Source organism: Hyla sarda, chromosome 1, assembly GCF_029499605.1.
Source record: "Hyla sarda isolate aHylSar1 chromosome 1, aHylSar1.hap1, whole genome shotgun sequence".
NCBI lineage: Eukaryota > Metazoa > Chordata > Amphibia > Anura > Hylidae > Hyla > Hyla sarda.
In genome coordinates this window covers 435,166,943-435,190,830 of record NC_079189.1, presented here as the reverse complement: position 1 = coordinate 435,190,830, position 23,888 = coordinate 435,166,943, and the positions used below count along the sequence as shown (strand labels likewise).

The window sequence follows — 23,888 nt, the reverse complement described above, 5'->3', positions numbered from 1 at the left end:
GCATACACCAGTGTTTCCCAACCAGGGTGCCTCCAGGTGTTGCAAAACTACAACTCCCAGCATGCCCTGACAGCCTTTGGGCATGCTAGGAGTTGTAGTTTTGCAACAGCTGGAGGCACAATGGTTGTGAAACACTGGTGTAACATGATGTGTATGCTGAATAGGCTAGAACAGTGTTTCCTAACCAGTGTGCCTCCAGCTGTTGCAAATCTACAACTCCCAGCATGCCCAAAGTCTGTCAGGGCGTGCTGAAAGTTGTTTTGCAACAGCTGGAGGCACACTGGTTTGTAAACACTAGCATACACACACAACAGGGACTACAACTCCCAGCATGTGTCATTCAGGAGTCCCCTCCCCCTTCACATATAGGGGGAGATTTATCAAAACCTGTGCAGAGGAAAACTTGCCCAGTTGCCCATAGCAACCAATCAGCTTGCTGCTTTCATTTTTATGAAGGCCTGTGAAAAATGAAAGAAGCAATCTGATTGGTTGCTATGGGCAACTGGGCAAGTTTTCCTCTGCACAGGTTTTGATAAATCTCCCCCATAGAGATCATTCCCAGTATGAGATTTATTCCTCTGCAGTCCATACATCTCCAGCCCGTGCACCTTCTCATCCTCCCCTTCAGATAACACTTATCTTCTCTGTGAGGTCCTTCTCCTGTGCAGACCTGCGTCCTTAGAATACAGAGCAGGGGGAGGGGGGGGGGGGGGTGAGGAGCTGTGTACTCAGCTGGATGAGATGAGGGGGCGTGGCTTATTCCTCTCATGCAGACAGAGAAAAAAAAAATCTGTGACATCTTGTCCACAACAGACTCAGAACTGTGGACAACAGTAAAAGAAAACTTCCTGCCCAACAAACAGGTAAGAAAAACACTTACATGCTGCCAAAACATATAACACATGTATATTGCAAGAAAAAAAAAAAAACTTACAAAAACTTAAGAAGATGCCATATAGTCCAAAAAATTAACCACCGGAGTACCCCTTTAACCCCTTAAGGACGCAGGGCGTATACGTACGCCCTGCGCCCACTACTCTTCTATGACATTGGCTCAGGAGCTAAGCACGCGCCATAGCGAGCTGGTCCCGGCAGGTATCAGCCGCTTAATGCCGGACATTACCGAACGCAGTGATGCCCAGCATTAACCACTTAAACGCCGCAATCAAAGTTGATTGTAGCGTCTAAAATAAAATGGAGAAACAAAAAGTCCTGGAAGCTCAGCCGAGCTGATCAGGACCACCGTAGTAAAACTGCGGTGTCCCGATCAGCTAAGAGGATGGAGGGAGGGCCCTTATCTGCCTCCTCACCGTCCGTTCGGTGATCTGATGCTCCAGTCAGCCATGGTGGGCTGGAGCAGCAGAGCACTGATAACACTGATCAGTGCTATGCTATGGCGGGGACTAAATATGAACAAAAATAAACATGTGGTATAGCGTAAATCTCCAAACTATAAAAATATAATCTTATTTAAACCGCACGGTCAATGGCGTATACGTAAAAAAAAATATTAAAGTCCAAAAGTGCATATTTTTGGTCACTTTGTATACTCTAAAATAAAAAAAGTAAGAGAAAGTGGTCAAAAAGTCCCATCAAAACAAAATGGATAAAAACTACAGATCACGGTGCAAAAAAATTAGCCCTCACACATCCCCGTATACAAAAAAATAAAAACATTATAGGGGTCCGAAGGTACAAATTTTTGTGCAAAAAGTTATAATTTATTAACAGAAGTAAAACAAAATCGAACCTACATAAGTTGGGTATCATTTTAATCATATGGACCTAAAGAATAAAGATAAGATGTAATTTTTACTGAAAAATGTACTGTGTAGAAACGGAAGCCCACAAAATTTACAAAATAGCGTTATGTTTTAAATATTGTTCCCCAAATAAATGTTTTCTGGTTTCGCCGTAGATTTAACCCCTTAAGGACGCAGGACGTACTCAAATGGCCCCTTTTCCGAGTCCTTAAGGAATCAGGACGTTTGAGTACGTCCTGTCAAATCCTGAAATCGTTCAGCAGGCATCGCGGCATATCGCCCATGGGGGTCATGATGACCCCCCATGTCGGCGATGGCCGCAGATCGCTGGACAATTCAGTCCAGCGATCTGCGGCAGATTCCGGGTCAATCGGGTCTCCAGTGACCCGGTGACCCGGAATTACAGGCTGGCCATAGCCAGCAGGGGTGAAGTGGCACTGGTGCCACCTCACAATCGCCCTGATTCGTCAGCCGGTTTCCCGGCCGACCAATCAGGGCGCCTGCTCCGGGTGTCACTCCCGCTCCGCCCCTCTTCCGGAGGACGTGAGCGGGTGAGGGACGTGCACCCCGGGAGCTGGGGACCCCGATCCCCGGTGTCAATGTTGGGATCGGGGCCCCAGGAGCGGCGGTGGCGACAACGACGAGGGACTGACCTGATGCGGCGTGGATCCTTGGAGGTGAGTGACAGGCATGCTGGGACTTATAGTTTTGCCCTTATGGGCATGCTGGGCATGCTGGGACTTATAGTTTTGCAACAGCTGGAGGCACATTTTTTCTATGGAAAAGTGTACCTTCAGCTGTTGTGTAACTACAACTCCCAGCTTGCACAAACAGCTAAAGTGCATGCAGGGAGTTGTAGTGGTGCATCTGCTGGTTGCATAACTACAACTCCCAGCATGCCCATTGGCTGTCGGTGACTGCTGAGAGTTGTAGTTTTGCAACAGCTGAAGGCACACTGAGTTAAGCAGCAAACCAGTGTGTCTCCAGCTGTTGCATAACTACAATCCCCAGCATCCCCAGCCAAAGTAGTATGCCTCCAGCTGTTGCATAACTACAAGACCCAGCATGCCCTTCCGCTGTCCGTACATGCTGGGGGTTGTAGCTTTTGCAACAGCTGAAGGCACACTGGTTGCTAAACACAAAATAAAATAAAAAGTAAAAAACACTACATGTACACTCACCCCTACACAGCCCCCCTCCCCAATAAAAATGAAAAACATCTGGTACGCCACGGTTTCCAAAACGGAGCCTCCAGCTGTTGCAAAACAACTACTCCCAGTATTACCAGAGAGCCACTGACTGTCCAGGCATGCTGGGAGTTTTGCAACAGCTGGAGGCACCCTGTTTGGGAATCACTGGCGTAGAATACCCCTATGTCCACCCCTATGCAAGTCCCTAATTTAGGCCTCAAATGCGCATGGCGCTCTCACTTTGGAGCCCTGTCGTATTTCAAGGCAACAGTTTAGGGTCACATATGGGGTATCGCCGTACTCGGGAGAAATTGTGGTACAAATTTTGGAGGGTATTTTCTGCTTTTACCCTTTTTAAAAATGTAAAATTTTTGGGAAAAGAAGCATTTTAGGTTAAAAAAAAAAGTTTTTTTTACATATGCAAAAGTCGTGAAACACCTGTGGGGTATTAAGGTTCACTTAAACCCTTGTTACGTCCCCCGAGGGGTCTAGTTTCCAAAATAGTATGCCATGTGGGGGGGTTTTTTGCTGTCCTGACACCATTGGGGCTTCCTAAATGCGGCATGCCCCCAGAGCAAAATTTGCTTCCAAAAATCCAAATGTGACTCCTTCTCTTCTGAGACCTGTAATGCACCAGCAGAGCACTTTTCAAACCCATGTGGGGTGTTTTCTGAATCGTGAGAAATTGGGCTTCAAATTTTGGGGGGTATTTTCTGCTTTAACCCTTTGTAAAAATGTAAATTTTTTGGGAAATCAAGCATTTTAGGTAAAAAAAATTTTTGTTTTTTTACATATGCAAAAGTCGTGAAACACCTGTGGGGTATTAAGGTTCACTTTACCCCTTGTTACGTTCCCCAAGGGATCTAGTTTCCAAAATGGTATGCCATGTGTTTTTTTTTTTTCCTGTCCTGGCACCATAGGGGCTTCCTAAATGCGGCTTGCCCCCAGAGCAAAATTTCCTTCAAAAAAGCCAAATGTGACTCCTTCTCATCTGAGACCTGTAGTGCGCCAGCAGAGCACTTTTCACCCCCATATGGGGTGTTTTCTGAATCGGGAGAAATTGGTCTTCAAATTTTGGGGGGTATATTCTGCTATTACCCTTTTTAAAAGTGTAAAACTTTGGTATGCCATGTGGGGTTTTTTGCTGTTCTGGCACCCTAGGGGCTTCCTAAAGGTCACATGCCCCCCAAAAACCATTTGTCGCTCCTTCCCTTCTGAGCCCTCTACTGCGCCCGCCGAACAATTAACATAGACATATGAGGTATGTGCTTACTCGAGAAAATTGGGTTTCAAATACAAGTAAAAATGTTCTCCTTTTTACCCTTGCAAAAATTCAAAAATTGGGTCTACAAGAACATGAGAGTGTAAAAAATGAAGATTGTGAACTTTCTCCTTCACTTTGCTGCTATTCCTGTGAAACCCCTAAAGGGTTAAAACGCTGACTGAATGTCATTTTGAATACTTTGGGGGGGTGCAGTTTTTATGGGGCATTTCTAATATGAAGACCCTTCAAATCCACTTCAAACCTGAACTGGTCCCTGAAAAAAAGCGAGTTTCAAAATTTTGTGAAAAATTGGAAAATTGCTGCTGAACTTTGAAGCCCTCTGGTGTCTTCCAAAAGTAAAAACACGTCAATTTTATGATGCAAACATAAAGTAGACATATTTTATATGTGAATAAAAAAAATGTATTTGGAAAATCCAAAATTTTCTAATTTTTCATCAAATTTGGGGATTTTTCACCAAGAAAGGATGCAAGTTACCACAAAATTTTACCCCTATGTTAAAGTAGAATATGTCACGAAAAAATATTCTCGGAATCAGAATGATAACTAAAAGCATTCCAGAGTTATTAATGTTTAAAGTGACAGTGGTCAGAATTGCAAAAAATGGCCGAGACCTTAAGGTGAAAAAGGGCTCAGTCCTTAAGGGGTTAATGGTTGATTAATGTCATTACAAAGTAAAATTGGTGGTGGAAAAAACAAGCTCTCATATAGGTCTGTAGGGGGAAAACTGAAACCGTTATGATTTTTAGAAGCTGAGGAGGAAAAAGCAAAAATGAGTCCTTAAGGCCAGGCACATATGAGTACGTCCCTGCGCCCTGGGTCTTAAGGACCAGGCACGTACTCATACGTTTGTGAGAATTTCGCATCCCGCCGCACAACGGGCGGGTTGCGTAACTGGACGCCTGCTGAAATCGTTCAGCAGGCGTCCGAGGCAAACGCCGAGGGGGCTCCTGAGACCCCCCATGTTGGCGATCGCAGAAAATCGCATGTCAATTCAGACATGCGATTTTCTGCTATTCCGGGCTGATCGGGTCTCTGGTGACCCGATCAGCCCAGAAAATAGTGATGATCTGACCTGTCAGTGACAGCCCAGATCATCTTGCAGGGTAGGAGTGAGGTTGCAGTGCTGCGATCTCCTCCTATCCCCTGCCATTGGTCAGAACTGATTCTGACCAATGGCAGAGCAGGACAGTGGGTTGCCATGGCAACCCCCCCATTCTGCCCACCCCTGGATGTCGCGGGGAACATGGGGAGAAGATGGAGGTCGGTACCTGCAGGAGAAAATGCCTAGGAACAGCTGATCGTCGCTGCAGACTTCTGGATCCCAGCTGGGAGTTGTAGTTTTGCAACATCTGGAGGGTCACAGTTTGGGGAGTACTCGAGTACGCTGCAGTGTGTCTGATCATCGCAACGTATTGCCGCAACGAGCAGGCCTTCACCAGCGGATCCGCAGAGTAAAATACGCTGTAAATCCACTCGAGTCAACGTATCCTATTGCTGCCTTTAATCGCATCAGTCGGCATCCCGACGAAAGTGGGAAGCTGGCGTATACTGTTAACAGGAGAAGCGGACCCCATTCACTTCTATGGCTGACTGGAGTCACCCGTAGTGACTCAGTTCGGGAGGTATTGGTTTTTTAAATAATGCATATGTTACTTTTGGCCATAGAAGTGAATAGGGTTCACTGCTCCTGTTAACAGTATGTGTTGGAATGCCAACAAATACAATTGAGTTAGTAAATCCATTATTCATAACAGAATGCCATCATATACTGTAATCGGGAGAAGTGGATCCTCAAGTCCACAACGTATACACCATTATAAGCGGACTCAAAAAGGCATATTGCTGCACTTTTGAATTTGCTTAAAATAGTGCATACGTCCATGAACAGAGTCACTAGGGGGAGATTTATCAAAACCTGTGCAAAGGAGAAGTTGCCCAATAGCCCATAGCAACCAATCAGATGGCTGCTTTCATTTTCCACAGGCCCTTTTATAAATAAAATAAGCGACCCGATTGGTTGCTATGGGCAACTGCACAACTTTTCCTCTGCACAGTTTTTGATGAATCTCCTTTTAAGTGACTCAGTTTCAGCTATTAAAATGAACGGAGTATGCTGCTCCATTGCTGTACACGTTGGCATCATGTTTTCAACTAGATACTGACAGGTACAACTAACAGGTGCACTAGTGCAGTGTAAACTTACCCTTTAAAAGTACATTAGTACAGACCAAATACTCCACAAATAGTCCCACCAAAAAACAGCAGTTTTTAAGCATGTAAGAGCATATTTACATCTATACCAACACTACTTTTACAGCATACACTAAAGAACCAACTGAAAAGTATACTGATATACCCACAAAAGATCAAAGATCCAAAAGAATAAAGTCTTAGGGTATGTTCATACTATGTTAGTACCCCCATTAGTTGTATCCATTGGCATCCTGTTTTCAGCAAGTTGCTGATGCATACGACTAATGTGGGTACTAATGTAGACTGTTAACGGAAGCAGTGGACCCCATTGATTTCTATTCAAAACCTGTCCAGAGGAAAAGTTGCCCAGTTTCCCATAGCAACCAATCAGCTCACTTTCATTTTTTAACAAGGCCTCTGCAAAATTAAAGAAGCAATCTGATTGGTTGCTATGGACAACTTTTCCTTTGCACAGGTTTTTATAAGTCTCCCCTTTAGTGCTCAAACGTGAATAGGCTAGGTTCACAGGTTTTTTTGTTTGTTTGTTTTCATTGTCCATGTTTTATAAAAAATTTAAAAAAAATCCAAATGTACCACGTTAAACAGTGGCTAAAAACAAAGTTCTTGTAAATTGTTTCCAATTGACCTAAATTAGATTAAAAAAAAAAACACTTCCATATTCAAAAGCATAGTAAGTACACTTTTGTACACCGCAAAATGAAATGGCACTAACACCCCACCCTATAAAACTTAGTCCTCTCCATCCCACCCTATGGCAGATGCTACGACACTGTGCCTTTAATAAGATGTGGAGCACCGCATACACCTGCAGCAGAGCTTTTATAATGAGGCCGGCATGCATGGCCCCCTGGGATAGTCTGAAGTAGGGGTAGATTGGGAGCCTGCATTGGCACACAGGTGCTCTGTGCTGAAGCAAGTCTCATGTCAGTGTTTAAGCAGCAAGCTCTTCAGGTTAGTGATGGATCATTGCCTATTTAGGACGTTATACTGTTTGTTTGTTTAATGTTGTTCACACATGGATAAAATTGTATTTAGTAGCTAAGACCATAGATAAACTATAATAGTAATATGCAGGAGATCGAGTAATTTTTACCACTTTTACCCATTATTTATTATTTTTTTTTTGGTGGGGATGGGCGCGGCGGCTCACCATTGTTGGCAGAGCGCCGATATAATGGTTTATAACACAATGGTAAAGCCTCACTACTTTTTTCTGTGAGGGCAGACACATCCTGAAAGGACAAACTAGAATACACAATGGAATGTTGACTGGTAGTCGTCCTTATTCATTACAAAGTCCAGACCTCTGTACAGTTTTAGGCCACACATTTCTATTAGTGCTGCTTACCTGGAGGAATATGCTAAACTGTGGATTGCTATTGTCTTGATTTATTAATGCTCTGTGCATAAAGGAGGAAGGGAATGACTGAGCAGGGAACATTGGCGATTAAAAACCTAAAGTAGGGCAAGTTCACATGTTGGGGATAGTTATCAATTCTTGTTGTTCTAGTTTGCCATCTAAACCATCTACTAGTTGGACTAGACAGTCAAAGAATGCTACCGATTTATCAAACAGCCGGTTTACATTGGTCCAGATTTTTTTTCTTCAAGTTGTGGGGAAACTTAGTTTTAGGCTATGTTCACACGCTAGAATTTCTCATGAATTCAATTTTGCGTGAATTTTATAGCCAATACACTTGAATAGGATTCTGCTATCTCTCTCACACAGCAGAATTTCCGCTGCAAGAATTTAATTGAAGTGAATCAGCAATTCATTTCTGAAGAATTTACTGGAAAAAATTTCATGTAGAATTCCTTGCAGAAATTGTCGCACGAACATAGCCTGCCATCATGCACAGCAGTTTAGGTTGCCATCACATTCAGCAGTTTGTTTTGGAAAACCATCACTAGTTTTTAAAGGGGTACTCCTCCACTAGAAAACAACATATCTATATTTTTTTTTTTTAAATCAACTGGTGTCAAAGTTAAACAGATTTGTAAATTACTTCTATTTAAAAATGTCCTTTCTGTCTGACCACAGTGCTCTCTTCTGAGACCTCTGTCCATGTCAGGAACTGTCTAGAGCAGGAGAGGTTTGATATGGGGATTTACTTCTACTCTGGACAGTTCCTAAAATGCACATAGGGGTCAACAGAGAGCACTGTGATCAGACAGAAAGGAAATTCAAAAAGAAAAGAACTTTGTGTGGAGCATACAGCAGCTAAGTACTGGAAGGATTAAGATTTTTAAATAGAAGTAATTTACAAATCTGTTTAACCTTCAGGCACCAGTTGATTTAAAAAAAACAAGTTTTTCAGTGGAGTACCCCTTTAAAAACTACCGTGGTGGTTTTCCGAAACAAACTGCTGAATGTGATGACAGCCTAAACTGCTGTGCGTGATGGCAGGCTATGTTCATGCAGCACAGTTTCTGCAAGGAATTCTGCATGACAATTTTTTTCAATAAATACTTCAGAAATGCATTGCTGATTCACTTCAATTTAATTCCTGCAGCGGAAATTCTGCTGTGTGAGTGGGACAGTGTATTGGCTATAAATTCATGCAAAATTTTCATGCAAAATTCCATTGAGAAATTCTAGCATGTGAACATAGCCTAAAACTAAGTTTCCCCACAATTTTTATTCCCCCCCCCCCCCCTTGAGGGGGAAACAAATCTGGACCAATATAAACCTAGACTTAACAGTTTAAGAATGAATCAGATTTACAAAGTGAAAAAGGAAATTTTTTAAATAGAAGTAATTTAAAAATCTGTTTAACTTTCAGGCACCAGTTGATTTAAAGGAACTACGGTGGGGGAAAAAAATTAAAACCAACTGGTGCCATGAAATTAAACAGATTTGTAAATTACTTCTATTAAAAAAATTAACCCTTCCAGTACTTATCAGCTGCTGTATACTGCAGATATACTTCAAAGAAATTTGTGAAGTTCTTTCCAGTCTGACCACAGTGCTCTCTGCTGACACCTCTGTCCGTGTCAGGAACTGTCCAGAGCAGCAGTGGTTTACTATGGTAATTTGCTTCTAATCAGGAGAGTTCCTTACATGGACAGAGGTGTCAGCAGAGAGCACAGTTGTCAGACTGGAAAGAACTTCACAGATTTACAAATCTGTTTGACTTTTCTGGAGCCAGTTGATATGAAAACATTTTGTTTTCCACTTGTTTCCACCGGAGTTTCTTTAAAAAAAAAAAAAAAAAAAAAAAATTCCAGTGGAGCACCCCTTAACGACGCAGGACGTATATTTACGTCCTGCGCCGGCTCCCGCGATATGAAGCGGGATCGCGCCGCAATCCTGCATCATATCGCGTCGGTCCCGGCGCTCATCAACGGCCGGGACCTGCGGCTAATACCACACATCGCCGATCGCGGCGATGTGCGGTATTAACCCTTTAGAAGCGGCGGTCAAAGCTGACCGCCGCTTCTAAAGTGAAACTGAAAGTGACCCGTCTGCTCAGTCGGGCTGATCGGACACCGGGAGGGCCCTTACCTGCCTCCTCGGTGTCCGATCGACGAATTACTGCTCCGTGCCTGAGATCCTGGCAGGAGCAGTCAAGCGCCGATAATGCTGATCACAGGCGTGTTAATACACACCTGTGATCTGTGTAAGAGATCAGTGTGTGCAGTGTTATAGGTCCCTATGGGACCTATAACACTGCAAAAAAAAGTGAACAAAAAGTGTTAATAAAGGTCATTTAACCCCTTCCCTAATAAAAGTTTGAATCACCCCCCTTTTCCCATAAAAAAAATAAAACAGTGTAAAAAAAATAAATAAATAAACATATGTGGTATCGCCGCGTGCGTAAATGTCTGAACTATAAAAATATATCATTAATTAAACCGCACGGTCAATGGCGTACGCGCAAAAAAATTCTAAAGTCCAAAAAAGCGTATTTTGGTCACTTTTTATACCATTAAAAAATGAATAAAAAGTGATCAAAAAGTCCGATCAAAACAAAAATCATACCGATAAAAACTTCAGATCACGGCGCAAAAAATGAGTCCTCATACTGCTCTGTACGTGGAAAAATAAAAAAGTTATAGGGGTCAGAAGATGACATTTTTAAACGTATAAATTTTCCTGCATGTAGTTATGATTTTTTCCAGAAGTGCGACAAAATCAAACCTATATAAGTAGGGTATCATTTTAACCGTATGGACCTACAGAATAATAAGGTGTAATTTTTACCGAAATATGCACTGCGTAGAAACGGAAGCCCCCAAAAGTTACAAAATGGGGGGGGTTTTTCGATTTTTTTAACGCACAATGATTTTTTTTCCGTTTCGCCGTGCATTTTTGGGTAAAATGACTAATGTCACTGCAAAGTAGAATTGGCGACGCAAAAAATAAGCCATAATATGGATTTTTAGGTGGAAAATTGAAAGGGTTATGATTTTTAAAAGGTAAGGAAAAAACGAAAGTGCAAAAACGGAAAAACCCTGAGTCCTTAAGGGGTTAAGCCAAAGCCAGAAGTGGATCAAACAGGGAGAAGTATAAGTTCTTCCTTTTATATCTCCCATTCCTTTTGAATCCCTTCTTAGCTCAAAAACTGAAATGGTTGTTTGTTTGGTTTTTTTTTATGCCATGTCTAAAGGCAGCCTTAGGCTATGTTCACACAGGAGAATGTCCGCACAGAAAATGTCTGAGCAAACATTTCCCCCGACAGCGGCGCATCGGCAGAACATGCCAGTGCTAGGACTGTTTGCATATGTGCCATCTCGTAAATGGCAATGCATTTTTGTGCGGACTCTGCAAAAAAAATAGACATGTCCATTCTTTCTGTGGACTCCAGAATCTGCATTCCTGCAGCAGAAACATCTGCTGCGGAAATTCTAAATCAATGGCACTGCGGAATCTCTGCTGCATTCTAATGCAAAATTCTGCATGAAAATTAAATTGTGTGAATGTACCCACACTGGGCAATTTAAGCAGAATTCAACGAGTGGAGATTCAGTCTTCAGTGGTAGGACCGAGCAGCCCTGTTCCGTCACCCTATACGGCTATGCAGTGCTCGTGGACTTCCGCGCAAAGAATGAACATGTTCCTTCTTTGCGCAGAACAATTTTAGTGGTGGAATTGTCTGCCGCTGAAATTGCTCAGTGTGAGCGGGTCTCGCGGAAAACCCATTCACACTGATAGAGATAACCATGCTGAATTTGGTTCGTGGAATTCTGCGGGAATTACGTAGTGTGAACGTATCCTTATAGTGGAGTCTCGGTATGTGGCAACAAGACATGAGTGGCTGCTACCTCTGCACCCCTAAAGCTACAACTCTGCATCACACAAACGAACTTCAAATTCCATGTAGGGGACTGTATACAAGAGTTTGAGTTTCTGTAAAGTCATGCATGTGAGTAGGCTACTAGATGAAGACCCTGTCCAGAAGAACTGTAGTGCTGCCTGTCATAGAGGAGGGTACAGACACAAATAAACATCCTCTGTCCAAAGCGCACAGGTACTCTGTATCCAGCACAATGCAGTCTGATGCTTTGTCACATTACAATAGAGCTTCCACATTTTCACTTTTCTTCCCAGCCTCAGGAAACTCATTTCTTGGCAGCTTTAATCTATCCCAATCAATAGCCATTGTTTCCCGCTGGGAGCACTGAGAGAGGTGTTAAAGTTGTGTATGGGGTTTGGCATCTTTCCCCAACACTTGATGACTCCCCGAGCTCCCATCAGCTGCTTGTGGATTGAGCACTCTTAAATATCAGACAGTGGCTTCATTAACACATAAACCCACATCAAACATAGCCTCACTGTACAGACACTAAATACTGCACTGCCAAGACACTCTTAACCCTTACATGGCTTCATGGCGAACACCAGAGAGGAATGTTAAGGCTGCGGATTTAAAATAGTCACCTATTTCATGTAGTTTTTTCTTATTTGCATCGGACTACAATACTGCAAAATATTAGTCTAGTTCAGTTCTAACAATCTGTAAATTCCTTTTCAAGCTGGTTGTAGACCTAGATGGATGTTAGTTTGAGCAAATGTTCATGTTAGCAACTTATCTCTGGAGTAGTCAGTTTTTCATCCAATTTTGAACTAGTTTGGAGGTCGCCGTAGACTTAGTCATTATTGATTATACTAAACTCTGCTGGATCAACAGAGTAAGATATGGCCAATTGTAGGCAGCATATGGCGGTGCATTAAAGATATGCAATGCTTGTAGTGAATGAAGTGTACGATCACACTCTGTTCCTGCCCCAACAATGTATCTATTGGCATCCCGCCAAAAACAGGATGCCAACGTTTACTGTTAACGGAGGGCAGTGGACGCCATCCAGTTTTATGGCTGAATGGAGTTACCTGGTGACTCCATTCAGGAAGTATGCGCAATTTCAAAAACGGAACAGCCCCGTAATGAGTCCATTTAAAATAGAGGATATGTCCCGAAGGGAGTCACTCCATTCGGCCATAGAAGTAAATACATCAGCATTTTGTTTTAGTCGGATGTGATTAACGGGGGCAAGAATGTAGTGTGATCATAGCCTTATACAGCAAATCCCGATTATAACTTCTGTGTCACATCAAAAATATCCCCCATCCATACGCTCCAATTAGAGCATATAAATAGATGCACAAGATCCTCTCTACAAGAGCCAGTGCATAGTGCTGGCCATGCCCAGCAATGTGGGAGGGTCGTGTATTTTGATTTTCTAAGTGTTTAGCTAGTTTTACAGCTTGTGCATTTCTTATCAAATTCTAACGTTTCAACAGAATAAAAAAAGTTCGGATTCTTGCCACCCTAGGCGAAAGCTAATTTTGCCACCCCTTGACCCCGCCCTTATACTCCCCACCTTACCTACTGAGATGACACACTGTAACATACACCCTCTTATGTAATCTCCTTACTACTGGGGTGACACACTGTAACAAACCTCCTCCTCATGTAATCACCTTACTACAGGGGTCAAACACTATAACAAACCCCTTTCTTACGTAATCTTTTTATAACTGGGGTGACACACTGTAACAAATGCTGGGGGGCGTTGGGGGGGGGGGGGGAGTGGTGCTGGCTGTGAGTGTGTGGTGCTCATGCTGGCTGGCTAAGTTGCGGTGGACAGAGCAGCTCCACCCCCCAAGAGGTTGCTCTAGGCGGCTGCCTATTTTGCCAAAAGGCAGACCCGGTCCTGGCTTTATGACATGGTGTAGAAAAGTGTTCTCCCCAAAAAGCATTCCTTCTAGGGAATTCTGTCTGGCTACCAAAGGCAACGAGCGGAAAATGTAAGAAGTTTCTGTTTAGAATTACCACAAGGGAAATCCGAGTAGATCTGGCTTGCCGCACTCTCCCAATGATTTTAATGGGATTCTGCTGCTTAGTTCACACGTTGCACATTCCACGTTCCACAGGATAAGGGGATAAGTGTTTGATCCCGGGGGTCCGACCGATGGGACTCCCGCTATCTCCTAAACGGGCCCCGGCATTAGCGCTCAGTGTGAGTGCTAACGTGCGTAGTGTCGACCTGAGAGGTCGACTGTTACGCCCCCTTCTCCGCCCTGTCCCCATACAGTTCTATGGGAGAGGTGGGGAGGCACAAATGCTACCTCCCCACCTCTCCCATAGAACTACATGAGGGAGGAGTGTCGGCCCCATGCAGGAGATCGCGGGGGTTCCAGCGTTCGGACCCCCACGATCAAACACTTATCCCCTATCCTGTGGATAGGGGATAAGTGTTTTCCTCTGCAGATGTCCTTTAATGGAGCAGATTCATGGGAACATACCTGAATAGCAACTGTGCAACCCCCACATGACCTATTTGCAATGTCATACATGTTCTAGACACAGAGCTCTGACATGTACATGTGCTCACACTAAATTGCCAAACTATTGCATCTGTCACTTTTGCATTATTCTAGATTTTTCCCCGTAGCAGTAGTGACACCTGTTGTGCTCATTATCAGATAATCTATTCATTAGACCTGGTTAGTCGCTGTCTTCAGCAGTAGTGTCACTTGTGATACATTTACCATGGATAAGAGAATGAATCATTGTTAAAATGACAGTTTTACCTGTATAGTGGAGAAATCCTACAGGCTTAGTGAGACTTATTTCTAACACTGTTGTGGTGTTAATGGATTTAGCACACTTTCTCCATGTCACTTCTGTTAGGTGGTTTAAATCAGGTTCTATTTGTTTTACAGAGTTAACATTTTTGTTTGTATTGCTATGTGTATTACTTCTTTTTAATGTAAAAGCTGACCACAGCAAACTTCTGTGCATAAAACCTTACTGAACTCGCATAGACAGATATTGCTCCTTCTAGTGCAGTTAACATGAAATGTCATTGTTCTATTTCTCAGCCAAAGAAAACACATTTTCTAATGCTGCACATAGCTTGGGGCCTCCAATGTATAAGGCACCATTCACACAGCAGAATTTCAGAGCGGCATCCGGTGGAAAAATTCAGTTTGGAAATTTTGGTGCAGCAGGCTGCCATTGTTTTCACAGGGATGCTTTTGCACCGTGCACATAGCAGAATTTCAGCAGTAGAAACATCTTCCACGGAAATTCCAATTAATGCCTCTGCAGAAATGTTCACACGGCCGAAAATATCAGGAATGTCCACCAGAAAATACAGGCGGACATTCTGCACTTGATTCGGTGGCACTAGGAAATGCGCCATCTTCATAGACTGCAATGCATTTTCCAGAGGAATCCGCAGACACATTGAACAGTCCTAGCGTCGGCTTGTTCTGCCTGCACCTGCTGTGTGCGGAATGTCAGGCCAGAATTCTTCCCGACGCAAATTTTGCTGTCTGAATAGGGCCTAAGGGTTTAGTGTATGACCATGGACATCTCCTGTGTGGCGCCCCAGCTATCTGAGAGGCACGCATGCTACAAACGGCAGTTTTTGGCTTTAAAGTGTTGCCCCACTGGTAAGCGTTCATGGCCGTCACGCCTCCTCCCATAGACTTGCATTGAGGGGGCGTGGTGTGATGTTACAAAGGGCGTGGCGGACCCCTGCAGCGCGAGCACAGCGTACAGAACTAAATGTTCTGAACGCTGACCAGTCGAGTACCCCTTTTAAGGGTACGTTCACACAAGCGGGTTTACCTGTGAGTTTCCTGCTGCAGATTTTTCAGCAGGAAACTCTGCAGCAGATGAAATCGATTTTAATGGGATCTGCTGTGGGTAACCCTCACATGTGAGTGTACCCTTAGGTTGGCTGAATTAAAAAAAACTTGGCCCAGATTTATCAAACTGGGCCAAGTTTTACTTTTAAATTCAGCCAACCTAAGGGTACACTCACATGGGTGGGTTACCCGCAGCAGACCCCATTGAGGTCAATTTAATCTGCTGCAGATTTTTTATTTATTTTTGTCACAGATGGCAATCAATTACAGCTAATCTTTAATTACACCAGAGCCTTTTTAGAAGTGAAGATGTAATGGGACCCAATTTGCCTTGCATAGACTAATACATTTGGACCACTCTTAGTGGCATGCTCACCAGCTGTTAGAAAACTACAACTCCCAGCATGCAGGAAATGCATCTTTGCAACAACTGGAGAGCCACAGGTTGGGGAACATTGCTTTTGGACAGTGGCCCCCAAACTGTGGACCTTTAGCTGACCGGGCATGCTGGGAATTGTAGTTTTGCAACATCTGGTGGTCCACAGTTTGGAGACCACTGCTTTAAGATAATGTGATGTGTGAAACAGATCACAACTGGCATGTGATGATGCCACACAGCTTTTGGCAATTGTTGTGGCATTCTTTTGATGACTATTATGGAGTTGGTACATTGTAAGTCACTATTTTAATTTAGGAAATGACAATTCTACTGGTTTGAAATCAATGATTTATGAAAGATGCCATCTATGTGCGATGATTCATGTCAAATGAGGAAAGACCACGTCCTTAGAAACCAATAATGTGTAGATAGGACCATTGTCATTAAAATAACTAGATAGAAGAAATTAGGATGCTAGCTGGATATTGGGCGATCACTATACAGCAGTGGTCTCCAACCTGCGGACCTCCAGATGTTGCAAAACTACAACTCCCAGCATGCCCGGACAGCCAACGGCTGTAAAGTACTATAAGTGCCTCTCCTACACCACTTCCCTTCATGTTGTGACATGTTCCTCACTCAACCATCAAGATGCTAAAGAGTGGCATTACATGCAAATAAATCTATTTCACACATTGTAATGTGTTCCTAAATGGCACTTACATGGTCCTTGTGGGGAGCCCCCTCTAGGGAAATAAACCCTATTGTTTTCTTGTAGATTAACAAGACATGCTCCTTTTCTAAAAAAGCAAAGGAATAGGATTTGCCTCCCTGTCCTGCAGTTATGGCAAGTTAACTCGACATCCATGGTAGGTGTATTTGGACCGAAAATCTTTATTGGCCAAATTGGGGGCATTTTTAAAATTGTATAAAATGTGTAGAGTGTGTGTATAATATAGATGACCTACAATAAAGCACATTAGATCTGTGGATGTCATTGTCATTAGAGATGAGCGAACTTACAGTAAATTCGATTCGTCACGAACTTCTCGGCTCGGCAGTTGATGACTTATCCTGCATAAATTAGTTCAGGTGCTCCGGTGGGCTGGAAAAGATGGATACAGTCCTAGGAAAGAGTCTCCTAGGACTGTATCCACCTTTTCCAGCCCACGGGAGCACCTGAAAGCTGAACTAATTTATGCAGGATAAGTCATCAACTGCCGAGCCGAGAAGTTCGTGACGAATCGAATTTACTGTAAGTTTTCTCATCTCTAATTGTCATACTTGTTTACAATGAAACAGTGTTATCCACAATTATGCTCCTCACTATGTAATTGAAAGATGCAAAAAATCAACAGTTTACAATCCAATATATTATCTTTAGAAAGTATTAGGTAGGGTTAATGCCATACCCAAGTGGTCACCTGCAGAGAGAGTGGGGGTAAAAAAGGATTACAGCTTATTGTACCAGGAATTATTGTATGCCAACCTTAGACTAAACTGCACAGATCCAGTCGGTGACATATAGTTTATTTATTTTATAATTACATTTTTTACTTATTTTATTACATTTGCTTAGACTGGTTAGCCATGCGATATCAAATTTGCAATAGCTTGCATACACAATAACAGCAGGTATTGATGTCTAAGCTACTTTACTGCTCTTTTATGGTTTTGCCCTACTCTTAATGGAAGTGCACTGTATGAAACGGAATGACTCTACTTTAGGGTAAAGATACATTTACTTTTATCATTTATCAATGCACACAAATTGGCCATCAGTTTTTGTCTGGTTTAAAATCTTCAGCAGCCTATACTCTGACCACATTCATGTACCGTAATAGGACATATCTGTTCAGATAAAGCAGGTCTACTGTGACTGTACAGACTACATTTGCACTTTTGTGCAAATGTTTGTTGCTTTTAGTGGAGTAGTCCTTGAGGAAAGAGTATATATATATATATATTATTGGAAGATTCTGATTCATTGGTCAATGCTATACCAAAAACTACCGGGGACATTGCTTGCCATTGGCACTGTTTTTCTGGATATACATCAGCGTGGCTTGCAAACATTTGAGGATGTTGTTGCTGTGCTGGCACTAATATTTGTCCTACACTACTATATAGACCAGTGTGCCTCCAGCTCCCCAGTATGGTAATTTTAAAACAGCTGGAGGCACACTGGTTGGGAAACACTGATATGGACGTTATAAGGAATAGCCTGTGTGTAATATATTATAACAATACTGTATCCCGGGTATTGTGCAGTATTTGGGTTGTTTTTTGGACAGTGAAAGGGCATTCTGTACAGAGCATTGTACAGATACATTCATAGCCATAAGGAGCTTGAGACTGATGTATTTCTGTATAAGGCTCTTAGAGGGAATTTAGTTAAAAATCTTTGCACCACTTAGAACTATTTTTCCTAGAGTACTTTTGACTCAGGTTTATAATCCAGTTGGCAATTTAGTATTTAGCGGCACCTAGTAAGTCACTTACTGACCAAATTTACATTGTGTACATGTATTGATGTCTTAGTACTTTGTGCACGGTCATAAAGATGCATTTGACAACATATCAATTTGCTGATCCAGTCATTCTAGACTTACCATTTCTAAAGTGTTAAGAACAAAGAGCAGAAGCATTATTCAAACAGCCTTCTTAGGATGCCCAGGAGAATGACTAATGCACAAACCTTTCACAACAGAGACATGCATGTGCTCCAAAAAGAGAAAAAAAAAAGGTTAGAAGGTTGTTACAGGTTGGGTATACTTACAGATATCACAGTAGGCTTCAGTGATGTCTGTTACTCTAGTGTCAAAATTAATTAGCATCATTTAACTCCTTATGCACAAATGGTGTCATTTTTGAAGCACACACTAAAGTCACTCACCAAATGTCTTTGGTTTGTCTATAATACTGGGTCTCCACTCTTCCTCGCTGCTTTGAGTTAAGTTGGCCTTATACAAATATATAGGGAATGTAAAACATTTTTGCCCACCTGTTATCCCCAGTGCCAACACCTCATTCACATTTAAATTCACCAAAAAAAAAAAGTTTCCAATGGTGCAATGAGCACACTTAAAGGAGTACTTTGGCAAAAATGAACTTATCTCCTATACACAGGATATTGACTAAGTAGCTGATTGTGTGGGATGGAACCCCAGCGCTCTGTGAGGAGTGTGTGTCGTCTACCGATAGGCTGTACGTGCTCCATTCATTTCTATGGAAGCGCCTTTGATACTTGAGAGCTGTACTCGGGTCTTTTTGGCAATCCCATAAGAATGAATGGAGCACGTGCTCCTCACAGAGTGCCAGGTCCCATCCCAGTGATTGTGGGGGCCCCAGTGGTCTGACCCCCCCGCAATCAGCTACTTGTTCCCCATCCTTAACATATGTCAGGTGTCTGGAATCTTACCTCCGGCACGGTAGAAAATGTGCCGGAGGTAAACTGATCCTAGAACTGATCCCATTCATTTGCATAGAACGTATCACATAGATGCTGGATGGTTGGACTCGCCTGACAGGCACCGGACCGGGTAACCCATCATGCGGTGTTCCCCCTTCCAGTGTTCAGAAACAATGGATGCCAGATCCTACACAACTGATGCATGTTGTCCTCAGTTGTGGCATCGAGATTTAGGCTGGGTTACAAATGCCAGACACCCGACCTAGGTAATCCTAGCCTTAAAGGGGTACTACGGTGGAAAACTTTATTTTTATTTATTTATTTTTTTTAAATCAATCGGTGCCTGAAAGTTAGACTTGTAAATTTTTTCTATTAAAAATCTTAATCCTTCCAGTATTTATTAGCTGCTTAATACTACAGAGAAAATTATTTTCTTTTTGGAACACAGAGCTCTCTGCTGACATCTCTGTCCATTTTATGAACTGTCCAGAACAGCATGTGTTTTCTATGGGGATTTTCTCCTACTCTGGGCAGTTCTTAAAATGGACAGATGTCAGCAGAGAGCACTGTCTCCCCTCCCCCCCCCAAAAAAAGATTTTCCTCTGTAGTATTCAGCAGCTAATAAGTACTGGAAGGATTAAGATTTTTAACCCTTTAAGGACCAGGCCTATTTTGGCCTTATGGACCAGAGCGTTTTTTGCACATCTGACCACTGTCACTTTAAGCATTAGTAACTCTGGGATGCTTCTACCTTTCATTCTGCTTCCGAGTTTTTTTTTTTTTTCGTGAAATATTCTACTTTATGTTAGCGATAAAATTTCATTGAATATTAAATTTCGATACTTGCATAATTTCTTGGTGAAAAATGCCCAAATTTTATGAAAAAATTGAAAATTTAGCATTTTTCTAACTTTCAAGCTCTCTGCTTGTAAGGAAAATGCATTCCAAGTTATATTTTGATTCACAAATACAATGTCTATACTTTATGTTCGCATCATAAAGTTGACATGTTTTTACTTTCAGAAGATATTAGAGGGCTTCAAAGTTCAGCAGCAAATTTCATATTTTTCAAAAAAAAATCAAAATCGGAATTTTTCATGGACCAGTTCAGGTTTGAAGTGGATTTGATGTGCTTTCTTATAAGAAATACCCCATAAATGACCCCATTATAAAAACTGCAACCCTCAAATTATTCAAAATGACATTCAGTAAGTGTGTTAACCCTTTAGGAGTTTCACAGAAATAGCAGCAAATTGAAGGAGAAAATTCAAAATCTTCATTCTTTATATTTGCATGTTCTTGTAGACCCAGTTTTTGAATTTTTCAAGGGGTAAAAGCAGAAAAATCCTCTCAAAATTTGTAACCCAATTTCTCTCGAGTAAGAAAATACCTCATGTGTATGTCAAGTGTTCAGTGGGCGCAGTAGAGGGCTCAGAAGGAAAGGAGTGACAACGGGATTTTGGAGAGTGAGTTTTTCTGAAATGGTTTTGGGAGCATGTCCGATTTAGGAAGCCCCTATGGTGCCAGAACAGCAGAAAACACCCCACATGGCATACCATTTTGGAAACTACACCCCTCAAGGCACGTAACAAGGGGTCCAGTTAGTCTTAACACCCCACAGGTGTTTGATGACTTTTCGTTAAAGTCGGATGTGTAAATGAAGAAAAAATTTTTTCACTAAAGTGCAGTTTTTTTCCCCAAATTTACAATTTTTACAAATGGTAATGGGAGAAAATGCCCCCCAAAACTTGTAACCCCATCTCTTGAGTATGGAAATACCCCATGTTAGGACGTAAAATGCTCTGCGGGCAAACTACAATGCTCAGAAGAGGAGTCACATTTTGGCTTTTGGAAAGCAAATTTTGTTGAAATGGTTTTTGGGGGGCATGTCACATTTAGGAAGCCCATATGGTGCCAGAACAGCAAAAAAAAACACATGGCATACTATTTTGTAAACTACACCCCTCAAGCAACGTAACAAGGGATACAGTGAGCCTTAACACCTCACAGGTGTTTGACGACTTTTTGTTAAAGTTGGATGTGTAGATGGGGGAAAAAAATATTTTTCACTAAAATGCATTTTTTTTTCACGAAATTTTACATTTTTACAAGGGGTAATGGAGTTGCCCCCAAAATTTGTAACCCCATTTCTTCTGAGTATGGAAATACCCCGTGTGTGGACATCAAGTGCTCTGCTGGTGCACTACAATGCTCAGAAGAGGAGGAGCGCCATTGAGCTTTTGGAAAGAGAATTTGTTTGGAATGGAAGTCAGGGGCCATGTGTGTTTTACAAAGCCCCCGTGGTGCCTGAACAGTGGACCCACATGTAACCCCATTTTGGAAACTACACCCCTAATAGAATTTAATAAGGAGTGCAGTGAGTATTTACACCCCACTGGCATTTGACAAATCTTTGGAACAGTGGGCTGTGCAAATGAAAAATTAACATTTTTCATTTTCACGGACCACTGTTCCAAAAATGTCAGACACCTGTGGGGCGTAAATGCTCACTGTACCCCTTATTACATGATGTGAGGGGTGTAGTTTCCAAAATGGGGTCACATGTGGAGGGGGGGGGGTCCATTGTTCTGTCACTATGTGGGCTTTGTAAACACACGTGGCCTTCAATTCTGGAAAATTTTTCTCTTCAAAATCCCAATGTCACTCATTCTCTTCTGAGCATTGTAGTTCGCCCGCAGAGCACTTTACATCCACATATGGGGTATGTTCTTACTCAGAAGAAATGGGGTTACAAATTTTGGGGGGCTTTTTGCCTATTTTCCCTTGTGAAAATGAAAAATTTAGGGTAACACCAGCATTTTAGTGAGAAAAATTTAATTTTCATTTTCCCATCCAACTTTAACGAAAATTAAACACCTGTGGGGTGTTCAGGCTCACTATACCCCTTGTTACGTTCTGTGAGGGGTGTAGTTTCAAAAATGGGGTCACATGTGGGTATTTTTTTGCGTTTGTCAGAACCGCTGTAAAATCAGCCACTCCTGTGCAAATCACCAATTTAGCCTTGTTTTGCGCCCGCACAGCATTTTACGCCCACATATGGGTATTTCCGTACTCAGGAGAAATTGCATTACAAATTTTGGGGGTCTTTTTTTATTTTCACAAGAGGTAAAAGGAAAAAAAATAAAAGTATGGGGCAACACCAGCTAAATTTTTTCAACAGGCTGGTGTAGCCCCCAACTTTTCCTTTTCATAAGGGGTAAAAGGAGAAAAAGCCCCCCAAAATTTGTAGTGCAATTTCTCCCGAGTACGGAAATCCCCCATATGTGGCCCTAAACTGTTTCCTTGAAATACGACAGGGCTCCGAAGTGAGAGAGCGCCATGTGCATTTGAGGACTAAATTAGGGATTGCATAGGGGTGGACATAGTAGTATTCTATGCCAGTGATTCCCAAACAGGGTGCCTCCAGCTGTTGCTCAACTCCCTGCATACCTGGACAGTCGGTGGCTGTCCAGAAATGCTGGGAGTTGTTGTTTTGCAACAGCTGGAGACTCCATTTTGGAAACCCTGCCGTACAATAATTTTTTCATTTTTATTTGCCCCCCTCATACATTCACATGAGGGGGCAAAGCTCCAGCTGTTTCAAAACTACAACTCCCAGCATATACTGACAGACCGCGCATGCTGGGAGTTGTACTTTTGCAACAGCTGGAGGCACACTGGTTGGAAAACCTTCAGTTAGGTTCTGTTACCGAACTCAGTATTTTACCAACCAGTGTGCCTCCAGTTGTTGCAAAACTACAACTCCCAGCATGTATTTATTTCCGAAGGACATGCTGGGAGATGTAGTTATGCAACAGCTGGAGGTACACAACTACAATGCCCAGCATACCGAGACAGCTGTTTGCTGTTTGGGCATGCTGGGATTTGCAGTTTTGCAACATCTAAGGGCCACAGTTTAGAGACCACTGCACAGTGATCTCCAAACTGTAGCCCTCCAGCTGTTGCAAAACTACAAATCCCAGCATGCCCACACAGCAAACAGAGTTGGTTTTGCAACATCTGGAGGGCTACAGTTTAGAGACCACTGTATAGTGGTCTCAAACTGTAGCCCTCCAGATGTTGCTAGGCAACTCACTGGCTTCCGTAGGATCCAGTGAGCCATGTCGCCGTCCTCTTCTGCAGCCGAATGTCGCGCGCTGCCGCATCCAATGGGTAAGTGGACTCCAGCACCGATCCTCCTCTTGTTTCCACGTTCTGCCCCGCCTATTGTGGGTGGGCAGAACGGGGAAACTGAAAGTTAACCCCCCACCCCCAATCTGCTATTGGTTGTCGCTTCTAGATCCCCCTCATTTTCTGGGTCACCATAGACCCGAATGACCCGGGATCGTCGTGAATCACAGACATGGGGGGGGGGGGGGGTCAGATGACACCAGCCCCCCCCCCCCCCCCCCCGGGCATTTGCACAGGGTGCCTGCTGTCGATAACAGCAGTCACCCCGGTCCGGTCCCCGCCCGGTGCGCGGCAGGGACCGAAATTACCGAGGACGTACGTGTACGTCCTTGGTCCTTAAGTACCAGGGAG

The 23,888-nt window shown here is 42.8% G+C and overlaps 1 protein-coding gene across 2 annotated transcripts in view; it reads left to right on the top strand.

Moving 5' to 3' along the window:
• The first annotated feature begins 748 nt into the window (after window positions 1-748).
• LOC130309340 (T-box protein VegT-like) overlaps window positions 749-23,888 on the top strand; it is a 32,462-nt gene continuing 9,322 nt past the window's right edge. Inside the window, exon 1 of one of the 2 annotated variants that reach the window (XM_056552318.1) lies at window positions 749-863. The gene's annotated coding sequence lies outside the window, so the exon portion shown is untranslated. Of the gene's footprint in view, window positions 864-16,710; window positions 16,804-23,888 lie in introns of those variants that run through there. The other variant, XM_056552317.1, reaches the window with a different exon arrangement.